This window comes from Panthera onca, chromosome C1 (genome assembly GCF_046562875.1).
Source record: "Panthera onca isolate mPanOnc1 chromosome C1, mPanOnc1 haplotype 2, whole genome shotgun sequence".
In the NCBI taxonomy this organism is placed as follows: domain Eukaryota; kingdom Metazoa; phylum Chordata; class Mammalia; order Carnivora; family Felidae; genus Panthera; species Panthera onca.
In genome coordinates, this window is record NC_138346.1 from 85,506,710 (window position 1) to 85,530,371 (window position 23,662).

The following is a 23,662-nucleotide window of genomic DNA, read 5'->3' on the forward strand; positions in this document are numbered from 1 at the left end:
TCTTTCCTTTGACTTTATAGTACTTGAAAATATTGATCTATTTTACAAATGACCATTGTGTACTTTGTCTTTCTTAATTTGGCCATCATTTTTTCTCCTTTCTTTCCTGCCCCAGTCTTGATATCTCAAACAAGGCTTTCTCTATGTGTGTGATGAATTCACGTTACAGTTAGGTAATAAGATGTGTACAGAAAAAGGTAAATGTTTTTCATAATTAGCCTTAAGTAGAAGAGAGTAATCAATGAGTAGATGGATAAAATAATCTTACCCTTTGAAATGTTCTGATTTTACTAAGTTGCATACAAAGTGAGATCTGAAATCATAATTCATAAATAAATCACATTTTAAAAACTGCAGCCTGTCTTATTTATGCATTGATTTAATACGCATGGATTCTGGAAACAAATCTATCATTCACTGTGTGATTTTTGGCAAATCACTTAAGTTTTCTGTGCTCTAGTTACACCATGAGTTGTATGAGGATAATAAAATTACTTCCCTTATAGGGTTATGATGAAAATTATGTGAATTAATAATAAAATGCTTAGAACAATGGCTCAAGAGCTACATAAATGTTTGCTATTTTAAAATACAGTAGTGGAGCCCCTGGGTGGCTCAGTGATTTAAATGTCTGACTCTTGGCTTTGCCTCTGGTCATGATCTCACAGTTTGAGTTTGAGCCCCAAATCTGGCTTCCCACTGACAGTGCAAAGCCTGCTTGGGATTCTCTCTCTCTCTCTCTCTCTCTCTCTCTCTCTCTTCTCTGCTCGCTCTCTGTCTCTCAAAATAAATAAATAAAAACTTAAACATTTAAAAAAATACAACAGTAATCACAGGGTCACCTGAATGGCTTGGCTGGTTAAGCATCCAATTCTTTTTTTTTAAAAAAGTTCTTAACGTTTATTTATTTTTGAGAGAGAGAGAGAGAGAGAGAGAGCGAGCGCGCGCAGAGGAGGGACAGAGCAAGAGGGAGACACAGAATCTGAAGCAGGCTCCAGGCTCTGGGCTGTCAGCACAGAGCTGGATGTGGGGCTCGAACCCACGAACTGTGAGATCATGACCTGCACCGAAGTCGGACGCTTAACCAACTGAGACACTCAGATGCCCCAAGCGTCCAATTCTTGATTTCAGCTCAGGTCATAATCTCATAGTTTGTGGGTTCAAGCCCTGCATCAGGCTCCACACTGACAGTGCAGGGCCTTCTTGGGATTCTCTCTCTTCCTTTTTATGCCCCTCCCCAATTGCATGTACTCTCTCTCTGAAAATAAATTTAAAAATAAATAAAATACTGTAATCACATAGCAAGAGTAAACACTGTAAGGTATTCTTCATGAAGTATAAAAAGACAAACTGATAGACTTGTGAATTTGTCTTTCAAGTTTTCATAGACTCAAGGTGAGAGCCAGAAGATTGTGTGCGTATGTATGTATGCACATGTGTGTATGCATGCATGTGTATGTTTGTCTACTTTGGCTCCTTTAATATAGCAACTCTAGCTCACACTCTATTTAGCTAAATGAAAGATGTTTACATTTCCTATAAGGCTGTTGCTTTTCCAGTCCCTCTGGCAGCAGATAGAAGAGAATAACATCCTGCTTTGCATGGCTAAAGGCACCTCGGCTGCAACAAAACATTGTATTGAATGTGTCTGAGGAAATAAATGATAGGCTGTTCTCACAAAGACTGTATCATGTTTAAGAGAAGTTTAGTCTTTACCTTTCAATTTTCCATGCAGTTAGCTATTATCCTGAAACATTCCTGGACTCCCAGAGTGCAGCCAGCAGCTTCAGGAACTGACAACATTTATAAGCCACAACTGAGTGGTTTCACTCTGTTGATCCCCCGTTCCAAAGGATACATGTGGGTTTTGGTCACAATTGGGAAAAAAATTGATTTTGTATTTTAAGTGGAAACTTCTTTAGCCATTTTAATGTATATGTGAATTGGAACAATGTCACAGGAGTACTTAAAAGAGTTTTATAAAAAATTAAAGGATCCATAGGTTACTTATCCTTTTTCCAGTGATTTAGCATTAAGAACAATAAAATTTCTAGTATTTTTTATTATTAAAGTATGGTTGATATATAATGTTGTATTAGTATACAGTGTACAACATAGTGATTTAAGAATACTTCTTAATCTTGGACTTTTTAATCTTCTTCACCTATTTTGCCCATCCCCCCAACTCCCTTCTCCTCTGGCAACCACCAGTTTGTTCTCTGTATTTATGAATCTGTTTTATTTTTCGGATTTTATATATAAATGAAGGCATATGGTATTTGTCTTTCTCTGAATTATTTCACTTAACATAATACCCTCTACTCCCTTCCATGTTGGTAGCAATTGGCAAGATCTCATTCTTTTTTTTTTTTTTTTAACTTTTTATGGCCAAGTAATATTCCTGTGTGTGTGTGTGTGTGTGTGTGTATATGTGTGTGTGTATAACATCTTCTTTATCCGTTCATCTGTGGATGGACACTTGGGTTGCTTCTGCATCTTGGAAACTGTAGATACTGCTACAATAAATATGGGTGCATAAATTTTCAAATTACAGTTTTTATTTTCTTTGGGTAAAAAAAAAACAATAGTGCAATTACTGGATCATATGGAATTTCTACTTTAATATTTTTAAGGCATTTTTACTTTTTTAAGGAAGTTTATTTTGGGAGAGAGAGACAGCGTGTGTGCATGCACATGAGGGAGGGGCAGAAAGGGAGAAATAGAATTTCAAGCAGTCTCCACACACCTCAGCCCAGAGCCTGACCTGGGCTCGATCTCACAAACTTCAAGATTGTGACCTGAGCTGAAATCAAGAATAGGATGCTTAACCGGCTAAGCCAACCAGGAGCCCTTTGGGCATTTTTAAAATGTATTTTTTATATATATTTTTATTTGATTGTAGTTGACACACAATATTCCATTAATTCCATGTGTACAAAATAATGACTCAACAACTCTATACTTAATGCTATGCTCTTACAAGTGTAGCTACCTTCTGTCATGATCTGTGTTCCCTATGCTGTACCCTTTATTCCCATGACTTATTCATTCCATAACTGAAAATATGTATCTCCTGCTCCCCTTCACTCATTGCCCATCCCCCTACCTCTGGCAACCATCAGTTCTCTATCAGTCTGATTCTGCTTTTTGTTTATTTGTTTTGGTTTTTTTAGATTTCACATGTAAGTGAAATCATATGGTTTGTCATTGTTTGCTGACTTATTTCACTTAGTATAATACCCTCTAGGTCCATCCATGTTGTCACAAATGGCAAGATCATCCTTTTTTTTTTTTTTTTTTTTTTTTTTTTAAGCTGAGTAATATTCCAGTGTGTGTGTGTGTGTGTGTGTGTGTGTGTGTGTGTGTGTGTGTGTGTTCATCCATCTATCCATCTATCAGCGGACACTTGGGTGGCTTCCATATCTTGGCTACTGTAAATAATGCTGAAATAAATAGAGGAGTGGATATATCTTTTTGAATTAGTGTTTTTGTTTTTTGGGGGGAAATACCAAGTAGTGGAGATACTGGATCATATTTTAACTCTATTTTTACTCTTTGGAGGAACATTGATATTGTTTTCCCTAGTGGCTTTACCAATTTATGTGTCCACCAAGAGTACACAAAAATTCTTTTTGCTCAACATCCTTGCCAGCACTTGTTATTTCTTGTCTTATTCTAGCCATTGTGAAAGATGTAAGGTAATGTTTCATTGTGGTTTTGATTCGCATTTCCTTGGTGATTAGTGGTGTTGAGCATCTTTTCACATTTGTTGGTCACCTTGTATGTCTTCTTTGAAAAGTCTATTCAGGTTCGCTGCCCATTTTTTAAACAGATTATTTGTCCTTTAAGTTTTTGTTTTGTTTTGTTTTGTTGTTTTGGTATTGAGTTGTATGAGCTTGTATATATTTTGAATATTAATCCCTTATCAGATGTATAATTTGCAAATATCTTCTATTCATTAGGTTGCCTTTTTGTTTTGTGGATGATTTTCTCCAGTGTACAAAATCTTTTTATTTTGATACAATCCTGGTAGTTTATTTTTGCTTTTGTTTCTCTTGTGTGAGGAGATCTAACTGTAAAAGTGTTACATTAGCCAATGTCAGTGAAATTACTGCCTGGGTTCTCTTCTAAGAGTTTTATGGTTTCAGGGGTCACATTTAGATCTTTAATCCATTTTGAGTTTATTTTGTGTGTAGTGTAAGAAAGTGGTCCAGTATCATGCTTTTGCATGTAGTTGTCCAGTTTTCTCAGCTCATTTATTGAAGGGACTATCTTTTTTCGTTGTATATCCCTTCTTTCTTCATCATAGATTAATTGACCCTATAAATGTGGGTTTATTTCTGGCCTCTGTTCTGTTCCATTGGTCTGTATGTTATTTTTGTGCCAGTACAATGTTGTTTTGCTTACTACATCTTTATAGTATATCTTGAAATTTGGAATTGTGATATCTCCAGCTTTATTCTTTTTTCTCAAGATTGCTTTAACTATTCAGGGTCTTTTGTGATTTCATACAAATTTTAGAATTATTTGTTCTAGTTCTGTGAAAAAATGCTATTGGCATATTGAGAGGAATTGCATTTGAATCTGTAGATTGCTTTGAGTAGTATGGGCATGTTAACAATACTAATTCTTCCAGTCCTGACCATGGAATATTCTTCCATTTGTTTGTGTTATCTTCAATTTCTTTCATCAGTGTTTTATGGTTTTCAGAATACAGGTCTCTCCCCTCCTTGGTTAAGTTTATTTCTAGGTATTTTATTCTTTTTGGTACCATGGTAAATGGGATTGTTTTCTTAATTTCTCTTCTTGCTACTTTGTTATTAGTGTATAGAAACACAATAAGTTTTTCTGCATTTTGTATCTTGCAAATTGAATGCATTTATTACTTCTAATAGTTTTTTGTGTGTGAAGTCTTTAGGTTTTTCTATATGTTGTATCATGTCTCAAAATATTGACTGTTTAACTTCTTACTTTCCAATTTGTAAGGCATGTATGTATGCACGTATATTGCTTGATTGATTTGGCTAGGATTTTCAGTACTATATTGATAAAAGTTGTGATAGTGGACATCCTTGTCTTGTTCCTGATCTTAGAGGAAAATCTGTCAGTTTTTCACTATTGAGTATGATGTTAGCTGTGGGTTTCTCATATTCATGGAGGATTTATGTAATGAATGGGTGCTGAATTTTGTCAAGTGCTTTTTTCGCATCTATTGAGGCAATCATATGATTTTTATCTTTCCTCTTGTTAATGTGATAATTCCTATTGATTGTTTTGTGAGTATTTAACCACCCTTGCATCCTCAGAAAAAAACCCCACCTGATCATGGTGAATGATCCCTTTAATGTATTGATAAATGCAGTTTGCTAATATTTTGTTGGGGTCCTTTGCATCTATTTTCATTAGAGATATTTACTTAAAGTTTTCCTGTTTTGTAGTGTCTTTGGTTTTAGTATCAGGGTAACTCTGGCTTTGTAGAATATATTCAGAAGCTTTCCTTCTTGTATGTTTTTGAATAGTTTGAGAAGAATAGGTATTAATTCTTTAAATGTTTGGTAAAATTCACCTGTGAAGCCATTTGGGTCTGGAATTTTCCTTGTTGATGTGTTTTTGTTGTTTTTGTTGTTGTTGTGCATTTATTTTTTGGAGTTTTTTTGATTATTTAATATTACTACTAGTAACAGTCTTTTTAGATTGTCTATGCATGTTTCTAGAAATTTATTTTTTCTAGGTTGCCCAATTGTTTGGAATATAATTTTTCATAGTGGTTTCTTATAATCCTGTTTTTCTGTATTATTGGATATTACTTCTCTTTTATTTCTGGTTTTTATTGGGGTTCTCTCTTTTCCTTGATGAGTCTTACTGAAGGTTTATACATTTTGTTTCTTTTCAAAGAACGATCTCTTGGTTTTGCTGATCTTTTCTATTATTTTTTTTTTAGTTGCCATTTCATTTATTTCTGCTCTAACATTTATTATTGTCTTCCTTTCCTTCTACTGACTTTGGGCTTTGTTCTTTTTCTGTTTCCTTTAGGTGTAAGGTTAGATTGTTTGAAATTTTATTGTTTCTTGAATTAGGCCTGTATCACTATAAATTTCCCTCTTAGAACTGCTTTAGCTGTGTGCCAAAGATTTCAGATAGCTTTCATTTTCAATTTTCTCCACGTATTTTTTGTTTGTTTTTTCTGCTTGATTTCTTCATTGACCCATTGGCTGTTTAACATTATGTTGTTTAGCCTGCATGTGTTTGTGGTTTTTTTTTTTCCAGTGTTTTTTTTCTTGTGATTGATTTTCTAGTTTTACTCCATCATGGTCTCAAAAGATACATGATATATATCAATCTTCTTAAATTTATTGAGACTTTTTGTGGTCTAAAACATGATTTATCTTGGGAAATGTTCCATGTGTACTTGAATATAATGTATATTCTGCTTTTGGATGAAATTTCAGGCTGTATCTGTTCATCTGGTTTAATGTGTTGTTCATAGCACTATTTATTGATTTTTTTTCTGTGTGGATGACCCACTGATGTAAGTAGGGTATTAGTTACCTATTGTTGTATTACTGTCAATTTCACCCTTTATGTCTGTTAATATTTGCTATATGTATTTATTTGCCCTCATATTGGGTGCATAGATATTTACAATTGTTATATCCCCTTATTGGATTGTCTCTTTTTATCATTATGTAACATCGTTCTTTGTTTCTTGTTACAGTCTGTTTTAAAGTCTATTTTGTCTTTTTTTTTTTCTTTGTTTTCATGGAATAACCTTCTCTATCCTTTCACTTTCAGTCTGTATGTGTCTTTAGGTCTGAAGTAGTCTCCTGTAAGCAGCTTATAGATGAGTCTTTTTTTTTTTTTTTTTTTTTTAAATCCATTCTGCCACTGTTTTAGTTTTAGAGTATTTAGACCAGATACATTTAAAGTAATTATTGATAGGTATGCAGTTACTACCATTTTTGTGAATTGTTATCTGGTTGTTTTTGTATTTTGTTTTTCTTTTTTCTTATGGTTTGATGGTTTTCTGTATTGTTATGCTTGGATTCCTATTATTTTTTATGGGTGTGTATCTATTACAGGTTTTTGATTTGTGGTTACGATGGGATTCATATATAACATCTTCTGGGTATAATGGTTATGTTGAGGGTCACTTAAGTTTGAACACATAAAGCACTGAACTTTTATTCTCCCTCCATGTTTGATATATATATACAATGTCATATTTTACATATTTTTACATTTTTTAAATATTTTACATCTTTATCCCTTGAATCATTTTTGTAGATAATACTTAAATTTTATTACTTTTATGTTTTAACCTCTTTACCGGCTTTATAAGTACTTAATCTTTTTCTGTGTTTGCTTCTACCTATGAATTTTTTCCTTTTATAATTTTCTTCTAGATATGGCCTTTCTATTTAAAAAATCATCTGTAACATTTCTTTTAAAGTTGGCTTAGTGGTGATGAACTTCTTTAACTTTTGTTTGTCTGGAAAACTCTTTATATCTCTAATTCCAAATGATAACCTTGCCAGGTATAGTATTCTAGTATTGTTGGTTGTGGGTTTGTTTTTTTTTTTTTCTTTCAGTACTTTGAATATTTCATGCCATTCCCTTTTGGTCTGTATATTCTCCTGAAAAATCAGCGACTGTCCTTATGGGGTTTCCCTTGTGCATTTTCTGTTGCTTCTCTCTTGCTGCTTTTAAGATTCTCTATCCTTACCTTTTGACATTTTAATCATTACGTGTCTTGGTGTCAACATTCTTGGCTTCAACTTCTAGGGGCTGTCTGTGATTCCTGGATTTCCTTGCCCTGATTAGGGAATTTTCCAGCTTCTATTTCCTTCAATAAGTTTTTGCCCTCTTTTTTCTCTTCTCCTTGGCTTCCCCTACAGCACAAAGGTTATTACACTTGGTGATGTCTCTATTTTTTATATTTACTGTTCAGCTTGTTTGCTGTTACCCTGTGTTCCCGATCACTGATCTGTTCTTCTGCATCCTCTAATTTGCTTTTGATTCCCTCTAGCGTAGTTTTCATTTCAGTTATTAAATTCTCCAGCTCTTATTTTTTTATATATTTCTTTTATAATTTTGTTGAAATTCTCACTGACTTCATCCCCTTTTTTCTCAAGTTTAGTGAATATCTTTAGGACCATTATTTAGAACACTTTACCAATTTTATTACTTTTCTTCATACTGTTTAGGACTTTTTTTTTTTCTCTGTGATTTTTGTCTTGTTCCTTCACTTGGGACATATCCCTCTGTCTCCTCATTTTTGTCTAACTCTCTGTGTTTGTTTCTATATATTAGGTAGGCCAACTATATCCTCCTGGTTTTGAAAATAGTGGCTTTGTGTAGAAGAGATTCTGTGCTGTCCTGTAACTCAATCCCCCTAGTCTCCAGAGTTAGGAGCTCTAGGGGTGTCCCTTTTGTGGGCTGTTTGTACCCCTTTGTTGCTCAGCTATGATTGCTGTGGGCACATTGGTGGTTGGGGCTGGCACTTAGCCCAGCTGGCTACAGTGACCTGCTTTGCCTATTGTGGGCACACTGGGCAGAGTTTGCTCCTAACACTGTTAAAGCCAAGATACAGGTGCCATGAGCTTGCTAGTGTACAAGACTGGCCCATATCCTGGTTGTTTGTATTTATCAGCTCTGACAGCTGTGGGTACACGAAAGGTTAGGGCTTGCTCCCTTTTTAGCTAGCTTAGGTGCCTGTGGACATGCTCGTATGTTGGGTTATCTTCCGACCCCCAGGGAAGGAATCATTTTGGAGGAACACCAATACCATCTGGAGCTACCTGATGGTGTGGTGAGGCAGGAGCCACTTTGGAGGGTAACCTGCCAAGGCAGGCAGTTTGGGTGGGGCAGATCTGGAGGGGACATCAGGGCAGCTCACATAGTGCTATCAAGGTAAATGGGGAGTGTTAGAACTAGCTCTCACAAGCATCCAGATATCTAGGCTGCAGGAGGGCAAGCGAAATAGCACCACTAATACTTTTGTTCCTGGAGAAATCTGCAGATCCCTGCCGCTTTGGCACATGTCCTAAAATTGGTCAGTATAGCTTCACATATATCCCAGCTACTGTTTTCAAGCTGTTTCTGTGCTGTACCTCCAGCACAGTTATTTAACATACTGGGACTCAGCTTCTTATTGCCCTCATCTCCTGGAGTTAAGCCCTGCCAATTTTCAAGGCCAGATGTTATGGGGACTCGTCTTCGTAGCATGTATCCCCAGGACCAGAGATACCTGGTATGTGATCTGATCCCCTCGCTTCTCGGTGCTAATCCTTCTCATTAGTGGTCAGTCAGGCCAGGGGTTTGGTTCCTGACCACATCCCTGCTCCCCTTACCCTTTCTGATGTGACCTTCGCTCTATAACCAGTTGTAGAAGGTCGATTTTTCCCAGCATTCAGCTTGTTTCCGGAGGTAGTTGTAACATAAGTAGTCGTTTTTGTGTGTCCATAGGACAAGGTAAGCTCAGGATCCTCCTCCTCTGCCATCTTCCCTGCCCTTCTCTGAAATATCTAGTACTTTCATCAGAGATGTAGAAGTAAAACTTCTTGCCTGGCCTCCTTAAAAATTTTTGGAAAGAAAGGAAGAAAAAAAGGACAGTTCTCTATCAGTTCTTTTCACAATAATTACGTAAAAATCATCTCCAAACTTAGGGACTTATTTCTCAGTCACAATCTGCAGGTGTCCAAAGCTGGGCTAATCTAGGCTAGGCTTAGTTGGACTTTGCTTCAGTATGTGGGCTGGATTCAGATCTGTCCCACACATCTCTCTTCCTTGGGCCAACAGTAATATGTATCTGAGGCAAGTTCTTTTCATACAATAATACAGGAATGTAAGAACACAAGTCTGACAATGTAAGAATATTCTGAACATCACACCATCTCATAATCTAATATCCAATTGTCCAAACAAGTCAAGGAGTAGAAAAGTACATTCTGTCCACCATGAGAACATAGAACTAAGTTAGGGATAAGGAGGGAATAAATATATGCTGAAAAATAATTTAAATGACTACACGAACAAACCTGTGGATAACCAACTAAGTTTTCAAAGAAAGAAGTACCAGGGTAATTATTTCTAGGGGCTTGATATTGGTCAAAATTGTCTTTAAAAGGCTTAGACACATGTAGTTAGGGTCCTTTTGTGCCTTCAGACAGAAAGTGAGAATATTCTCTCCCTTCAAGGCCCTTAGCCCATACCTTCCTTGCCTCACTATAAACATTTGGTGCCAGAAAATCACCCTTGATTCATGCCTCAGGCCACATAAGCTTGAAGGGAATAGCTTCTATTCTTTTATAAAAATTACTCCTCAATCTTCTAGCTTCTTCCTATCACTCTTCATACCATGAAACCATAATCCATATAATTAACAGAAATCTCTAAATTGCTAAATTCAAAGCAATAGTGTTTTAAATCTGTGAACTCAAAGTTTAATTACTTTATGAACCATAACTGTGACAAATGGTAGAGATGCAAGGTTGAATAATACTCATGATTCCTGCTCTTATGGAAAGTACATATAGTTGGGAATAGATACAGATAGGCTATATATAAAAACTTGCATGATAACATGAGCAGAGCATGATAGATAATGGACGAAGGCATCAAAAAAGGAGAATTGAGCTTTTGGCTTTAGGAAGCAATATTTAAATTGATACCTAAAATGTTAGTGAGAGATGAAGGATGGGGTGTGTGTGTGCGTGTGTGTGTGTGTGTGTGTTAGGATTCTCTAACCCAGAGACATGTATTGAACTCAGTGAATGTCGAATGTTTGAGTAGATTAAAACTGTAATGAATTTGTTGAATCAATTCATTCTTTCATTTAACAAATATTTACTGGTTTCCTACAATGTTCTCGATGTGTTTCAAGGTGTGGGAGTTCAAACAGCCAAAACACAAAACAAATAAAATATTGTGTGATAGTTGTAAGTCCTCTGGAGAAAATTCGAACAGGAAAGGCAATATAAGATGTAAGTAAGACTCAGATTTCATTTTAAATAATTTGGTCAAGGAAAGGCTAAGAGGGTGACAAGACAAGGAAGTAGGCATAGGAAAAGTAAAAAGGCTTGAAGTGGAATAGTGGTGAATTCCAGGCATAGCCAGGAGGCCTGTGTGACTGGAGTAAAGTACATGAGCAAAAGAGTGGTGTAATCTGAGCTTTGTTTTAATAACATCACTCAGCTTGGTGGAGAATAGGCTGTAGGGAAATATGTCCATTAGCATAAAGGTAGTGACAATCTGAAAATATCAGAGGCTTATTAAAATTGTATTTATTGTTCACACAAACTCCAATGTTGATGTTCCTGGATGAGTAGCTCTCTTGGATCATGCTCTTTTAATTAGTGACATATGGATCCATACTCCTTCCATCCTGTGATGCAGTAGCCTTCCACAATAGATCTCCATGGTTTCTGAGGAAGAGGAACGTGAGAAGTAGGTACTGCATATTCAACAACCTCCACGTAGAAATGTGACCCAACCAGTTGCCTTCCATTGGCTATAATTATTCACATAGTTCCCCAATGGACTAGTAGGCTTGGAATTTTAGTTCTTGGTTCAGTGTCCACCTTCAAGTAAAATAGACATACAAGTCTAGAAATTTCTGCCATAGGAAACAAGAACAAAGGCAGGAAAACCAGTTTTGAGGCTATTATAATAATATATGTGAATTTTTTTTACATATATGAGGGAGAGAAACAGAGCATGAGCAAGGGAGGGAGGGCAGGGAGAGAGGGAGACACAGAATCCGAAGCAGGCTCTGAGCTGTCAGCACAGAGCCCAACGTGGGGCTCAAACTCACAAACCGTGAAATCATGACCTGAGCCAAAGTGGGATGCTTGACCAACTGAGCCACCCAGGTGCCCCAATTCTCAGACACTTTAATAGTTTAACATAGATTGTGGTGTAATATCTGGAAAAGGGATTTGAATTCTACCTCAGCTTCTTTCCAGTTATACAATATTAGGCAAGTTATTTAATCTTTTAAAGAAAGATGCATAGGGTCGCCTGGATGGCTTAGTCAGTTAAGTGTTGGACTTGATTTTGGCTCAGGTCCTGATCTCAGTCATGAGATCTAGCCCTCTCCCTCTCTCTCTCTTTTAGGATTCTGTCTCTCTGCCTCTCCCTTGCTTGTTCTCTCTCTCTCTGTCTCATAGGTTAATTGGATTATTAATAAGTGTGTCACTTGATGTATATAATATATAAGACATGTGTTTTATATCACATGGGGCTCTGCATTGGCTCTGCACGGACCGTATAGAGCCTGCTTGGGATTCTCCCTCTCCCTCCCTCTCTCTGTGCCTCTCAGAATGAATAAATAAACTTAAAAAATCTAGTGGCATACATAGACCCCTCAGTGGGGGTATACATGGTATGGTAGAGTACAAAAATAGTGATTAAACATTATTGTTTTGAATATCATTACAGAAGCATTCCTGTTTAGAGTCATTCTTGTCCAGATTAGATGAGCTATAAGTCAAATCACTTTCTACTTGGGGTCCTACTTCAGTATTGTGAAAGTTTCCTTTATGCATTCCCTGACCCATGTGCCTGAATAGTAAATGGCACAATGAAGAACAAAAGCCATTTTGCTTTAATGGATATGAACTCATCTTTTATCTGGATTAAATCCTTGTGAGGTCAGGGATAAACAACTGCTTTCTTCTAATAAGGACTTACAGCCTAAAAATGTCCGTCGGTCTGTTGGCCTTCCAGCCACTTCTGCATGTCCTCTAGTTGTCCTTTTGCTCTGAGTAGTGGTCCTGTTCTATACTGCTTAAGTGCTTAGGACGCCAACACTATGGAAATACCTTCTTAATTAGGAATCAAGTGTTAAGGCTTTGAAGGCTCAAGAGTTCAGGGGAGGTGTATGAGGAGGTATTAGGGCATCAGCATTGGCCCCCAGTGCAACAGAGCTATATAGAGTCTGTGCCTGTTTTTGGACTGAACCTTGAACATTGTGCATTTGAGGAAGACTGAGACCTCTTTGAGTTTTCTTCCATGAAGTAACAAGAATAACTGTCACAAAAAGATAATGACTAAAAAAATAACAAGCCTATTCTAAAGAAATAGTTTTCATCTCTCAAACTAATCCAGTGAAGATTAGAGGTGAATTTGTTAAGACCATAGATATTTCTCATTATTGCTTTGTAATTTAGCTCTCCTGCCTGGAATTAGTACACAAAGATGTGAGATATGGATAATGTCTATCTTTAGCATTCAATAATCACATTTATTATCAGATAATGTTATTTGTGCTTTATATTTTAAAGTGGCACAGAAAGTACTGAGTAAAAGAATTCATCAGAAGTGTTGACAAGATTTTTAATTCCTTCTGTTTCCTTTGATATTTTTCTTAAATAGAATATGTAAGCAATACAACCCATACGTAAAACACATCTCAGTTTATGTTTATTCTGCTTTTTATTGCACATTTGAAAACTAATAATTCAATGTTCTAATATTAGCTGTCATCTTAGCTATGATAAAATTAATTATTCATCAAAATATCAAACAAATGGTGCCTTTTTTGTTTTAGATGAGAAATCGTTCTTTCAGCTTTGAGAAACCACGTTTGATTTTTTCCTTGTGTTTCGGGTCAAATAATATTTAAGCATTTAAGTTATAGTTATAATGTTTTCATATTAAATATAGAAATCTGCATGTATCACAATTGATAATAAATTAAAAAAAAACTTTTTCTTTCTACACTTGGTTATTCCTCCCGTTGCTTATTTCTTGGCAGATAACATTCTTTAGAAAATCCACTATAAGAGTCATGTTTTGGAAAAGTTGAATATAAATGATTTCTTTTTGGTTCTGGTCAATGCTGTACTCTGCCTTTTACAGGCCAGAATTCACCATAGTGAAATGATGGGTGCAATAATCAGGGACTCTGAAAATTTTTTCTGAGAATAATATATTTCCTTTGAGTCTTCTGGAAAGTATTTTAAGTTAAAATGTGATCTTAAAACACTAGTTTTGAAGAATCTTTATAGTTTTTATTTAGGATAAAAAAAAAGTTTTGTCTCTTGTTAAATTTATATTTGTTTTGGGGCTCCTAGGATTGTGGGGGTAGGGGTGATAATAAAGTAGTTTATAATAAATCCCACCTGTTTCAGGGATGTCTGAGTGGCTCAGTCGTTTAGGCATCCGACTTAGGCTCAGGTCATGATTTCAGGGTTCATGAGTTCGAGCCTTGCATAGGGCTCTGTGCTGACAGCTCAGCCTGGAGCCTGCTTAGGATTCTGTCTCTCTCTCTCTCTCTCTCTGCTCCCTCCCCCACTCAAGAATAGATAAACATTAAAAAAAAATTTAAATCCTACCTGTTTAATTTCCGTATTTGTTCTTGGGTAAGTCACCGGGAGACGTTTGTGATGCCTGATAAAAGACTGCAGTTTGTACGAAGCCTTGTTCTCTTTACTCAGCCTGATTTTATGGACCAAATTTGTAAAATAGGGGATTTATATGTTCGGGGCCCCACTATAAAATTCTATATCCTAAATCTTGCAAATCTTACAGACTCAGGAGTCTAACATGTTCAGGTGTGCTAAGGAGTGAAACTGTCCTGGGCAAGTGTGAAGTTGTGTAAACTATCTCTTTATGGTGAGTTTGCCCCTTTTTGACCTATTGCTGCAACTCCAACTTACCCAACATAAATTTGCATTGCTACCATTTCAGGTGCTTGTAAAAACGTGGAGTCCCAGCCCAGTCTTAGATTCTATCGAATTCAATGAGACCAGAGCCCAGAATTCACTCTGTAAAATAAGGATGCCAAATAATAATGCCAATATGAGTGGTCCCCTCTGGGTAATGATCTTTCCTGGCCTGATAGTCCCACCATTACTCTTAATACTAATAAGTAGACATTATTAAGCACACCCCCCCTTTAAGTGTTTAGGTTTGGATGCCTGACAATGTGCTCACCCTATCCATAGACCACACTTTGGGAAATGCATAATTTCTGCCTCTTGGTGAGACACAGCCCCCAAGTTTGCAATTAGCACTTGGGGGTTGTGGACCAGAAATGATCGTCAGATTGGCAATAAACTTCTGTACCTTGAAATGGTTGTCTTCTTCCTGGCGACTCTTGCCACTGTCCAGTTTGCTGTGTTCTTTTTCTATAAAAATGCATTCAAACCTTGTTAGTTTGTGTCTGAATTATCCAAATAAGCCTGCATTTTAAAGTTACTAGCATTCCCACTAAAATGTGGAGTTTTTGAGTCTGTAAACCTAGAAAAAAATTGTTTATATACTTTTTTTTTTTTAACGTTTATTTATTTTTGAGACAGAGACAGAGCATGAACGGGGGAGGGTCAGAGAGAGAGGGAGACACAGAATCTGAAACAGGCTCTGGGCTCTGAGCAGTCAGCACAGAGCCCGATGCGGGGCTCGAACTCATGGACAGTGAGATGGTGACCTGAGCCGAAGTCAGATGCTTAACCAACTGAGCCACCCAGGCGCCCCAATTGTTTATATACTTTAAATCTACTTTGTGCAAAAGACCCTGATAAATCTGTCAATAGAAACAAAATAAGATGACATAATAAAAAGTCTATTTTTCCTCCTACGTTTCACAAAGTGAGTATCTTCACAGCAAAGAGAAGCAGTCCTAAAAGTTTTCCCTCATTTGCTGAAATTTATTACAGTAATTCATTTATCACAAGTTTCTATATAAGGATAATATTTCAACAAAGACTGAATCTTCACTAGAAGGAAGGTACGGTGTTAGGCCCTATAGGTGCCAAGTAAATAAATAAATAAATAAAAAAGAAAACGCAGTCCAATAATCTAGTACACCAAGTAGACATATTTCTTTAAATTGTGACACACTGTGGCGTCATGTGGAAAATACTATGGGAACACACACGATGGTTAATGCATTTAATTTTTATTCCAAAATATGCAGCACTATCTTTTCTCACAGACATCTAGGTAATGAAACATTTTGTCAGGAATCCATTAACAACCAATTCCAGTTGAGGACAGTAGTGATCTATTACAATAATTTTTTTTATGAAGTTTTATTCAACCCGCATTTGTTGAGTAAGGACTTACTATGTGCAGACTCCTTTACTTGGCACTGAAGGTGTAGAATGATGACATCCTATTCTCTGCCCTGTAAAAGCTTAGAAGTGGCATATAACACACAAGAGAGAAGGTGGTTTGTATAAAAAGAAATTTCCTAGGGGCTGGGGAAAACGTGACCCTCTATAATTTTGAAGGTTATATTTCAGCTTAGACTTTTAACATATTTTTCTGTGATAATTTTCTAACCAAAATATTAAGTATTCTGATGATAGACTAGATGAACAAATATCTTTATCTTGTGTTTTGTTTCTGATACAGACTAGACTATGGATCTACTCCCAATTCACTTTATTTAGGACCCCAAAAGTCTCCCCTGATGTAACTGCACTTCGTATCTCTGGGTCTTATGTGCAGATTTTACAATATGACAATTCTTATTTAGCTACATGATCCTTCATAAAGAGTCCTCAGGGTCTGTCATGCTCTGTAAACTCACATTAGATGGGAAGAACCTGGAGAGCAGAGACCTTATGTTGTGTAGAATTTTCTTATGGCCTTCAGTACATTGGACCAACTTTCTATTGGCTGGAACTGATTGGAGGGATTGAAGTGTCTCAAGAATCTGCAGTCCGAAATTATGGAAAAGTAATAAATCTGTTCACTAATTAAACATTTTGGTGTTACAGTATGCCAGCGCTGTGATCTGGATTTTTATGTCCCCCTCAACTTCCTGTTAAAATCCTAATACCCAATGTCATCTTAATTAATAGAGCTTTGGGAGGTGATTAGGTCATGAGAGCAGAATGAAATTAGTATCCTTATCAAAGAGACCACAGAGGGCTTTCTTGTCTGCTTCTACCATGAGAAGGTTACAACCTGGAAGAGGGCCTTCACCTGCTCATGTTGGTATCCTGCTCTCTGACTTCCAGCCTCCAGAGCTGTGAGAAATAGGTTTCTATTCTCCAGAAGCTACCCAGTCTGTGATATTTTGGTACAGAAGCCTGAACAGACTAAGACAGTCAGGTAGCTTGAAGCACACAGAAGCTACAAAGATGAATTAAGATACTAGTCAAACCAAGCAATTCTAGTTAATTCCAGGAACCACATCTCAAGTGACATTAGGTTAAAAATTGAACAAAATCCCACTTCAGCATTAAACATTCTCTTATTTGTTTCTTTCTCTTCTGGGGCAGATAAATAAAAGCTACAATGAGGAAATAACTTAATAACTAATAAAACAATATGATTGAAAAACATTTGTCTTACAGAGACAGGAACATTGCACATGTCTGTTATACAGCTTAAGTTCTCAGTACTACTAGTCGGAATTCTTTTCTCCTGTATACCCCGAGGGCATATAATACTCCATAATATTTGAAACTGGCGAGTCACATTTGCTCGGGAAATTTCAAAATTACAAACTTTTTGATCCGAGTTTTCTTCTTCCTATTAACCACATATTTATTGAGCTTCATTTTTTGTTAGTATCAAAATCTATTGATTCACAAGATAAATATTGACCTGACCTTGCCTTCACCTCAGTTTATATCTACTTCTTAAGTCAATAAATCTAGAAACTGATCTGACAGCAGTCAATATTAGTTTAAAATTCTTAAAATAGCAGCTTTGCTCTAAGGTAATAATTCAGTATTTTATGGATTCCGCCTCAAAGAAGCAAAAAGGCAATGTAACTTACCAATTTGCTATATAAAACTATTTCTGTGTCATTGGGTTTCACTCATGCCAGAGAATATCTCTACTTTAATGCCTGTATATCTTCTAATCTCTGACCCGAAGTATTTGAAATACTTTATTCCACTTGCTGGTGGCAGTTGACTACCAGTGTCTTGCTTTGATTCTAATTATAATTAAGCTATGTAATTATTCTTCAAATGACTGATGCTTTCTGTTGGGCTCAGTTCCCTGTGGACTGAATTTTACCTGGAGGTATAATAAATATAGTCAACAGCCATACTGGACTTTGGAAGTTAAAGGCAATAATACATTTGTTACCTCATTAATCAGCTTGTTTTTATCTTTTCAAAGTCTAGGAGAAATAAAACCATGGGTCAAGATTTGCATATATTTATACTATAGATAAAGGAGGTAAAGCTTAGGGGCCTAGTCGTAACCAAAGCAATGTATTCTGCAATTTATTACTTTTTTTAAGGCCACAGCACTCATCTTTTACTTATACTATTTCTCAGTGCTTTGGGCGATAGATGACATACTCATACCACAGAATTCCATAATGAAATCTCCCAAAATGCATTTAAAGAAAAGTTAACTTTAATTTTCCTCATAAGTAACAAACAAGGAAATTTCATTTTGGAAATAGCTTATACCTCGTTATGTTCTAAAGAAATAGGTTGTGACATTAAAATGTATATAATCAGGGGTGCCTGGGTGGCTCAGTTGTTGGGGGACGGACTTGGGCTCAGGTCATGATCTCACAGTTTGGGAGTTCGAGCCCCGCGTCGGGCTGTGTGCTGACAGCTCAGAGCCTGGAGCCTGCTTTGGATTCTGTGTCTCCTCCCCCTCTCTCTACCCGTCCCCTGCTCATGCTCTGTGTCTGTCTCTCAAAACTAAATAAACGTTAAAAAAAAAAAATAAATGTATTTAATCAGACAATCATTTATTTAGAGATTGTGCTTAAATGTCATAGGAATAAATGACGAGATCAAAACAAGAAAACATGTTATCCTATACAGAACATTTCAAAGTGTAATGTGAAACAGAAGTTAATCTTATTAAAAGTTTAGTCCATTCTTTGCGAACAGCAGTCTAACTAGGAGAAATCATGCAAATTGGCCAAAGCATGCAAGGGAAATACAAATGCTTCCTGAAATACTGATACTGCACTTGAAATCACATTAGAAAACCTTTTGAGCAAAGCTAATAATCCCTCCAGTAAATTTTAGTTTCTGACCGTAGATCTACTACCTTGTTTATATATTTACAGTTTTACATGTATGTAACATACTTTGCATATATGTGGCCCTGAAATTCATATAGTTACCATGACAAACTCATGCAAATGACTTTTGTTCCATGTAGATTTAGAAGAGACTCAGTAGATACAGGAACTAACTATAAGTCTTGAACATGACATGACATGATTTGCCACATAAGATGATTAGAGCCAGGTCATGAAGGAAAGCCTCACAGGTAATTAGAATGATAAAGTTAGTATCATTCTTTCATTTATTAACTTTTAATCCCACTGTTCTTAGAAGTTGCTATTTCATTTTATCCCATACTATTTTTTATAGTCTTTTCCAGCTCCAAAATTATATGTTTATCCTGAATCTAGCATTATGAAAATATAAATACCTAACTGAAAAGAATTTAGACAAGGTCGTTTGAAATTATCAGTTACATAACTGTCAATGAATTGCATTTTGATAAGTTTAGATAAAATTATTTTCTTTACTTTTTATATTACTAACTCCCATCCAAAAGGTTTTTTAAAAAGTTCAGGGGACCTCCTCACCTAATTATTCAGCTCTCTTCTCCTAAGAAACTGAAAATGGTTAGAGAGAGACCATTATTTCCAGAGAACTGGCATTTGAAATTCAACAAAATGAATTCTCCCCTTACCTAGAATTCTTTGTTTTTTGTACTTAGTTTTGGTTAACAGAGAGTGCTGCTTACAGTATCTCTCATTTGTGTAAGTGAAAAATAACTCTGTTTTTATTACTTAAAATATTACAAAAAGGGACAATATGCTAAAAATATGCAGTGAACAAATATCATCTGTACAGACTGGAAGAGAACCTTCATAAATTAACCTTATTAGTGCATTACTGTAAGCGAATGCCAAAAAACCTCCTAATTTGCATTAAGATAGATTTTTCAGGTTGGCTGCATGATTTAATTAAAGAAAAGATTAAGAATCATTAAACAAGCTGCTCTACCTTGCAATAACAGAATTCATATCTGATTCAGGTTAACGAAAACACAGATGGTGATTCAGTAACTGTTGAGTTGCTGTAACAGAATGAAAATGATCCCATTAGTTCTCTGGAAATGTGAGGGAATTTGGAAATTAGTATGCAGATACATTGTATGGTGCTAGACAGCTTGGTCTGCTCGGATCATCGCTGATTATACTTTGTTTGGGTTGGCAACACTGAACTTAATAAATGAAAAAATGTTCCAGTATACCACAGTTGGAAACTGTTCAAGGTTGAAATAGGTGTGCAGGATTTCAAAAGGAGAGAGTTAAGTAAACAAATGTCAATCAATTCAGAGCTGGCAACTTTCTTTTTTTTCCTTTAAAGAATATGTCTGTTCTTGAGAAGCAAGTGTCATAAAAATGGAAACCCTTTACTGGATACATATGTCTGTGTGGTATTTATTATTACAAAAGTATTTTAAATGCACAGGATCACTTTGAGAGAGATGTGTAAGCGTTTTAATAGCTTTTTTTTTCCTGGCAGAAATAGAAAAAATTCAGTCACTATGAGGATTATTTTTCACAAAAAGAAATCAATATAATTCTGATGGAAAATGTTATGACAGGATAAAAAAAAGTGTAAATATAATGGCTATTGAAAGTTTAAAGGTGTCAATAAGGACCACAAAGTAATCCTCAAGGAGCCTTCTGGGAAAGAACAACTTAAACAAGTAGCAGAGTCAATCACAGCAGCTGACAGAAATAGCCATTGCATTCAAGAGCTCAACGACACACATGGCCTCCATTTTTAACACCTGGTTCTCGCCATCAGTCTGAGTGCTCAGTCTCTGACCCTTTGGAACAAATCTGCATGATGGCAAAAGCCCATCTGGACAGAGTCCGAGTTAGGAAGCAAATGACCCTGGTCTGTTAACTTGCTACCAAAAATGGAGGTGAGACGTCCTAGATAAGTCTTCTCAGAATATTGAACTGCACCAAAAACTTTATCCTACATAAGCAAATTGCATTAAAACATTAAAAAAATTGCATCAAACAGTAATGGACATCCCCGACTTTCAATGTGATAATACTAATCTTACAGACATAACCCCCTTTTCAGAATTAGCACAACAAATTTTAAGCAGGCTGACTTTTCTCTAGCTATCCATGTATTTCACTGAACTTCTAAAGAGACTATTGCCATTTTTTTCTAAAACTTACTAGAAGAACTTGAATCTATTCTGAATTTTAGACTGGAACACTTAGCAACATCTAAAAGTACGCATGTTATAAACATGAGTGTCTTAGTTACAAATGACATCTCCCCTACATCCCCCATTATAAGCCCTTTTTCTGGCTTTCAAACTAGATCTCTGAGGAAATCCTACTATTAAGAAGAAATGCTACAAAATGCTTTCTACACAGTGCAGGATACAAAATCAGTATCTGATTATAAAGGTCTTGATACACCACCATTCCTTTTAAGCACAACTTTAACTGCTTGATCTTTAAAAAACAAACAAACAAACAAACAAACAAACAAAAAACTCCAGGGCACCGTGGTGACTCAGTAGGTTTAACGTATGACTCTTGATTTCAGCTCAGGTCCTGATGTCACTGTTTGTGGGATGGAGCCTTGCATCAGGCTCTGTGCTGATGGTACAGGAACCTGCTTGGGATTCTCTCTCTCCCTCTCTCTCTGTCCTTCCCCTGCTCACTCTCTGTCTCAAATAAATAAATGAACATTAGAAAAAATCCATTATGGTTTCCCGCTGAAACTATACATACTTGATATGCAATATATCAAGAAAGACACTGGGCACATGAATTGTACATGCAATGGATGGTGCTATTTTAAGTGGAGATGCTTAAGAAAAAAACTTGATCAAGTTGCTATTTGCCACTATATTGCACTACTGTCCCTGTTAGGGATCTAAAGGGAGCCACCTTCATGCTGAATGTACAATGATCTGTTTAACTACATTTAAACCTGATTACCTGAAGAGTTGCAGTCTCCTCCCACAATGTGCAGTAAGGATTCCAACTAGACTTTTTTTTTTTCCCTTGTATGATGCCAGTTTTATCTATATGTCGGAATATTAGGTAGAAAGGTTTGAAGCCAGCGGAACAGATTTTGAAAAGTTGATACATGGTGATTTTGTAAATACTATTTACAATTAACCCATTTCCTTTAACACCAGAGCCTATGTGGTGGCAAATTGGTAGTTGCTTTTTTTTTTTTTTTTTTTTTTAATTGCTGTGAAGCTGTTTATAGGTGTTGCAGTATTAACTTTGCAATAGCTTGGAGAAAAGATCTATAGAAATTAAAAACAAAAAACAGTAGGCTTGTTTTATAAAAAGCTTCACCATAGGATTCTTTATAATAAAAACATTAATTCCTGGTGGCTGTAATTTATTTACTTTATAGAGTAAAGACAACATTTACCCACATTTTAGGTAAACTTTCCCATATGACAAAGTTGAGTAAATAGATAGAACTTTGTGAAATTTGATTAATACTATTTTGTTTAAAAGGCCATTAAGATTAAAATTTAAATACCAAGTCTGTTGAAATGAATAAAGGCTCACTATCACCTTTAGATGAGGTGCATTTACTCATCATTTCTTAAATCAACGTTTTAAGATTATCTCCTTTATTCCACATTAGAAATAAAGACATTACTTTATCAGTATTGCTGTTATTACTTTCATTTCACCAATTATCAAATTGAAATTTAAATTACCAAAGTTTGCATAGCTAAGCAGGATTTGAACATGGCACTTCTGATACCAAATTCAGTTATCTTCCCTGCAATAAATATTAACCCTAACTAATGCAATAATTGTAACCTTTACTATACTTCTGACTTCATGGAGCTATGTAGTTGTAAATAATGCAGGTAAGGGGCATTTCTGTATTCAATTTGTACTGTGCCAAATTGATTTCAACTTGTTGACATGTTGCCTTGCAAAGTGTTCTGTAACCTGTTTCTCACATGTGTGGTCTATTTTTCCAACAGTGCACAAGAAATAGAAGTACTGATCTTGGTTACCAGTGTGTTCAAGACGAAGAATGAATGCCTCTGGCACAAGAATCCAAATCCATACAGGAGAGGAATCAAGGTTTCCACTGGGGAGAGCCTTTGTTTACTCATAACAAATAAATTATGGAATACATTCACTTATCAATTCCTAATTGAACACATTGTTTCCATTATGTGGTGGGGAAGCATTTCTGGAGAGAAATCAAGATTCTGTTCAGAGAAAAGAAGGCCCTGAGCTACTAATTTTTCAGCAACCAAGTTAATCTGCCTACCTGCCCCGGAAGAAATTCTGTTCTTGTTCTTTTCCAGAGTAGAGCCACTGTTCTACATGCTCTGCTTAAGACTGATGTGCTCTTAAATAGAATGAATTTCATCTACTGCCGAGGCAAAGTCTAAAAATAAATTAGTGGACGGGGGAGAAAGTGTTCAAAGAACAAATTATGACTATCCATAGGAGATAAGTAAAGGCAGGGGAAGGGAAGGAGCTTAATGGAGAAGAAAGAGGAGGAGGAAGAAGAAAGAAAGGGAGAGAGGAAGGGAAGAGAGTAATCAAGGTGCAAAAACCAAAAAATGATTAATTTAAAAAACTCCAAAGAGGAAGTGGGGACAGGTTGTGAGAAGACAGATGGGCAGATTCTGATGATCCATATGCCAACACGAAATTATCACGAATTTAGAG

At 36.1% G+C, this 23,662-nt stretch overlaps 1 long non-coding RNA gene across 1 annotated transcript in view; it reads left to right on the forward strand.

The window, feature by feature from the left end:
- The window catches only part of LOC132673539 (uncharacterized), a 90,036-nt gene extending 66,892 nt beyond the window's left edge, over positions 1-23,144 (forward strand). Inside the window, exon 3 of the long non-coding RNA XR_009608099.2 lies at positions 22,960-23,144. This is a non-coding gene — a long non-coding RNA (uncharacterized LOC132673539). The remainder of the gene's footprint in view (positions 1-22,959) is intronic.
- The last annotated feature ends 518 nt before the right edge of the window (positions 23,145-23,662 follow it).